The following is a 5,703-nucleotide window of genomic DNA, read 5'->3' as shown; positions in this document are numbered from 1 at the left end:
TTCTCTGTCTGTTGCTGAGTTGATGATGGAAAAGGTTTATTATTGTTAAACCTGTTTCTTCCACCATTATTAAAGCCTTGTTGAGGCTTCTGATCCTTCCATGAGAAATTTGGATGATTTCTCCATGTTGAGTTATAGGTGTTTCCATAAGGTTCACCTAAGTAATTTACCTCTGCTATTGCAGGGTTCTCAGGATCATAGGCTTCTTCTTCAGAAGATGCCTCTTGAGTACTGTTGGATGCAGCTTGCATTCCATGCAGACTCTGAGAGATCATATTGACTTGTTGAGTCAATATTTTATTCTGAGCCAATATGGCATTCAGAGTATCAACTTCAAGAACTCCCTTCTTCATAGGCGTCCCATTATTCACAGGATTCCTTTCAGAAGTGTACATGAACTGGTTATTAGCAACCATGTCAATGAGTTCTTGAGCTTCTACAGGCGTTTTCTTCAGGTGAATGGATCCACCTGCAGAAGTGTCTAATGACATCTTTGATAACTCAGATAAACCATCATAGAATATATCCAGGATGGTCCATTCTGAAAGCATGTCAGAAGGACACTTTTTGGTCAACTGTTTGTATCTTTCCCAAGCTTCATAGAGGGATTCACCTTCTTTCTGTCTGAAGGTTTGAACATCAGCTCTAAGCTTGCTCAGCTTTTGAGGAGGAAAGTACTTGGCTAAGAAAGCCGTGACCAGCTTATCCCAAGAGTTCAGGCTGTCTTTAGGTTGAGAATCCAACCATAATCTAGCTCTGTCTCTTACAGCAAAAGGGAAAAGCATGAGCCTGTAGACTTCAGGATCTACTCCATTAGTCTTAACAGTATCACATATCTGCAAGAATTCAGTTAAGAACTGAAAAGGATCTTCAGATGGAAGTCCATGAAACTTGCAGTTCTGCTGCATTAGAGAAACTAATTGAGGTTTAAGCTCAAAGTTGTTTGCTCCAATGGCAGGAATGGAGATGCTTCTTCCATGTAAATTGGAATTAGGTGCAGTAAAGTCACCAAGCATCCTCCTTGCATTATTATTATTTTCGGCTGCCATCTCCTCTGCCTGTTCGAAAATTTCTGAAAGGTTATCTCTGGATTGTTGTATTTTAGCTTCTCTTAATTTTCTCTTCAGAGTCCTTTCAGGTTCTGGATCTGCTTCCACAAGAATGTTCTTATCCTTGCTCCTGCTCATATGACAAGGAAGAATGGCCAGAAAAATGATAATAATAATAGAGATTCTCTTTACCACAGTATAGAGTTCCCTTATGTAAGTGGAAGAAGAGGGGGAGACAAAGAATGTAATGTAAAGGAAGAAGCACAACTGTACGAATGGAAGAGATGTGAGATGAGATGTCAGGATATGAATGAATAAATAGAATAAGATGGGGGAGGTATAATTTTCGAAAATTATTTTTGAAAAGGAGTTAGTGATTTTTGAAAATAGTTTTTGAAAATTGTTAGTATTTTTTCGAAAATTTTTTGAAATAAAAATAAAAATAAAATAATTAGTTAATTAAAAAGAAATTTTTGAAAAAGGGGGAGATATTTTCGAAAAATGAGAGAGAGAGTTAGTTAGGTGGTTTTGAAAAAGTTAAGAAACAAACAAAAAGTTAGTTAGTTAGTTGAAACAAATTTTTGAAAAGATAAGAGGTTAGGAAGTTAGGAAAGATATTTTGAAAAGATATTTTTGAAAAAGATAAGATAAGAAGATATTTTTGAAAAGATATGATTGAAGTTAGTTTTTGAAAAAGATTTGATTTTTAAAATCACAATTAATGACTTGATTCATAAGAAATCACAAGATATGATTCTAGAACTTAAAGTTTGAATCTTTCTCAACAAGCAAGTAACAAACTTCAAATTTTTGAATCAAAACATTAATTGATTAGTTATTTTCGAAAATTTGCTTATAAAAATAAGAAAAAGATTTTTGAAAAATATTTTTGGAATTTTCGAAAATAACTAAGAATTTTGAAAAAGATTTGATTTTTGAAAAAGATTTTGAAAAAGATAAGATTTTCAAATTGAAAATTTGATTTGACTCATGAGAAACAATTTGATTTTTAAAAATTTTTGAAAAAGTCAACTCAATTTTCGAATTTGATGAGAGAAAAAGGGAAAGATATTTTTTTTTATTTTTGAATTTTTATGATGCAAGAGAAAAACACTAAAAGGATGCAATGCATGAAATTTTTAGATCAAAACAATGAATGCATGCATGAATGCTATGAATGTCAAGATGAACACCAAGAACACTATGAAGAACTTGATGAACATCAAGAACATAATTTTGAAAAGTTTTTAATGCAAAGAAAACATGCAAGACACCAAACTTAGAATTCTTTAATGCTTAGACACTAAGAATTCAAGAATGCATATGATAAACATGAAAAGACACAAAACAAAAAATCATCAAGATCAAACAAGAAGACTTACCAAGAACAACTTGAAGATCATGAAGAACACTATGAATGCATGAAATTTTCGAAAAATGCAAGATGCATATGCAAGTGACACCAAACTTATAATGTGACTCAAGACTCAAACAAGAAACAGAAAATATTTTTTATTTTTATGATTTTCTAATTTTTTTGGATTTTTATTTTATATTTTTCGAAAATTATATGAAAAAGAAAAATAAGGATTCCAAAATTTTTAATATGAATTCCAGGAATCTTGCCAAGTTAGTCTAAAGCTTCAGTCCAGGAATTAGACATGGCTCACTAGCCAGCCAAGCTTTCAAAGAAAGCTCCAGTCCTAAACACTAGACATGGCCAATGGCCAGCCAAGCTTCAGCAGATATGGATACGTTTCATGTATAGAACAACTAAGTGTGTGAGAATCTCTTCATTTGTGATGGTAAGTTGAAACCCCAGTCCAAAAATTAGACATGGCTTACAGCCAGCCAGGATTCAACAAATCATCATGAAACACTAGAATTCATTCTTAAAAATTCTGAAGAAAAATATATTTTTGAAAACATTTTTTTTTCGAAAACAGATGAGAGATTTTTGAAAATATTTTTGAAAAATTTTTGAAAACAAAACGAAAAGAAAATTACCTAATCTGAGCAACAAGATGAACCGTCAGTTGTCCAAACACGAACAATCCCCGGCAACGGCGCCAAAAACTTGGTGCACGAAATTGTGATGTCCATGTTCTTTGTACTTGTGTGAGAGTAACAATATATAATTGTATTGAATCCTCATTGTGGCTCTATGTGTGGACACAACTTCGATACAACTAACCAGCAAGTGCACTGGGTCGTCCAAGTAATACCTTACGTGAGTAAGGGTCGAATCCCACGGAGATTGTTGGTATGAAGCAAGCTATGGTCACCTTGCAAATCTCAGTCAGGCGGATTTAAACATGATACTTTATTAGATTAAAATAAACAATAAAAGGGATAGAGATACTTATGTAGATTCATTGGCAGGGATTTCAGATAAGCGAATGGAGATGCTTTTCGTTCCTCTGAACCTCTGCTTTCCTGCTATCTTCATCCAATCAGTCTTACTCCTTTCCATGGCTGGCTTTATGTGATACATCACCACTGTCAATGGCTACTTTCGGTCATCTCTCGGGAAAATGATCCAATGCCCTGTCACGGCACGGCTAATCGTCTGGAGGCATCACCCTTGCCAATGGCTTCATCTTATCCTCTCAGTGAATAATATGCTCACGCACCCTGTCACGGCACGGCTATTCATCTGTCGGTTCTCGATCATGCTGGAATAGGATTTACTATCCTTTTGCGTCTGTCACTAACGCCCTGCAATCGCGAGTTCGGAGCTCGTCACAGTCATTCAATCATTGAATCCTACTCGGAATACCACAGACAAGGTTTAGACCTTCCGGATTCTCTTGAATGCCGCCATCATTCTAGCTTACGCCACGAAGATTCTGGTTAGGAGATCTAAGAGATACTCATTCTAGCTTAATTCATGTAGAACGGAAGTGTTTGTCAGGCACGCGTTCATAGGGGAGAAGGATGATGAGCGTCACACATAATCATCACCTTCATCACGTTCTTGGGTGCGAATGGATATCTTAGAAGTGAAATAAGAAGAATTGAATAGAAAACAGTAGTACTTTGCATTAATCTTTGAGGAACAGCAGAGCTCCACACCTTAATCTATGGAGTGTAGAAACTCTACCGTTAAAAATACATAAGTGAAAGGTCCAGGCATGGCCGAGAGGCCAGCCCCTCTGATCTAAGAACCAGGCGTCCAAAGATGTCTAATACAATAGTAAGAGGTCCTATTTATAATAAACTAGTCACTAGGGTTTACATGAGTAAGTAATTGATGCATAAATCCACTTCCGGGGCCCACTTGGTGTGTGTTTGGGCTGAGCTTAAGTGTAGCACGTGCAGAGGCCATTTGTGGAGTTGAACGCCAGTTTCTGTGCCAGTTTGGGCGTTCAACTCTGGTTTTGGATCCTTTTCTGGCGCTGGACGCCAGATTTGGGTAGAAAGCTGGCGTTGAATACCAGTTTACGTCGTCTATTCTTGGCCAAAGTATGGACTATTATATATTGCTGGAAAGCCCTGGATGTCTACTTTTCAACGCAATTGGAAGCGCGCCATTTCGAGTTCTGTAGCTCCAGAAAATTCACTTTGAGTGCAGGGAGGTCAGAATCCAACAGCATCAGCAGTCCTTTTTCAACCTCTGAATCTGATTTTTGCTCAAGTCCCTCAATTTCAGCCAGAAAATACCTGAAATCACAGAAAAATACACAAACTCATAGTAAAGTCCAGAAATGTGAATTTAACATAAAAACTAAGGAAAACATCCCTAAAAGTAACTAGATCCTACTAAAAACATACTGAAAACAATGCCAAAAAGCGTATAAATTATCCGCTCATCACATACTCATTCCCAAAGGAATTAGACATGGCTTTACAGCCATCCAGGCTTCAACATGCTTCATGAAACACTAGAATTCATTCTTAAAAATTTTGAATAAAATTTTTGAAAACATTTTTATATTATTTTCGAAAACAGGTGAGAAAATTTTAGAAATATTTTTGAAAAATTTTTTTGAAAATAAAATAAAAAGAAAATTACCTAATCTGAGCAACAAGATGAACCGTCAGTTGTCCAAACTCAAACAATCCCCGGCAACGGTGCCAAAAACTTGGTGCACGAAATTGTGATGTCCAGGCTCGAACAATCCCTGGCAAAGTGAGCAACTTGGTACGCGTAATCGTGATTACACTTTAATTATGTAAAATTCATGGCTCTTTCTTTCCCTGGAAATGGCGCCAAGAACATGGTGCCAATACCATGGTTCACAACTTTGATACAACTAACCAGCAAGTGCACTGGGTCGTCCAAGTAATACCTTACGTGAGTAAGGGTCGAATCCCACGGACATTGTTGGTATGAAGCAAGCTATGGTCACCTTGCAAATCTCAGTCAGGCAGATATAAATTGATAATGATGTTTTCGAATAATAAATAATAGAATAGGGATAGAGGTACTTATGTAAATCATTGGTAGGAATTTCAGATAAGCGAATGGAGATGCTTTTCGTTCCTCTGAATCTCTGCTTTCCTGCTATCTTCATCCAATCAGTCTTACTCCTTTCTATGGCTGGCTTTATACAAGGGCATCACCGTTGTCAGTGGCTACATCCCCTCCTCTCAGTGAAAAATATGCTCACATGCTCTGTCACAGCACGGCTAATCATCTGTCGGTTCTCGA

The 5,703-nt window shown here is 36.5% G+C and overlaps 1 non-coding gene across 1 annotated transcript; it reads left to right on the top strand.

Annotated features, from left to right (window-relative positions):
• Positions 1 to 545: 545 nt before the first annotated feature.
• Positions 546 to 653, top strand: LOC148577024 (small nucleolar RNA R71). Its single transcript, XR_015903251.1, has one exon. It is a non-coding gene; the product is annotated as a small nucleolar RNA R71 (small nucleolar RNA).
• The last annotated feature ends 5,050 nt before the right edge of the window (positions 654 to 5,703 follow it).

Source organism: Arachis ipaensis, chromosome B1 (assembly GCF_059453495.1).
Source record: "Arachis ipaensis isolate K30076 ecotype BB chromosome B1, ASM5945349v1, whole genome shotgun sequence".
NCBI lineage: Eukaryota > Viridiplantae > Streptophyta > Magnoliopsida > Fabales > Fabaceae > Arachis > Arachis ipaensis.
The sequence above is the reverse complement of the archived record's forward strand: the minus strand, read 5'-3'. Positions and strand labels throughout refer to the sequence as shown.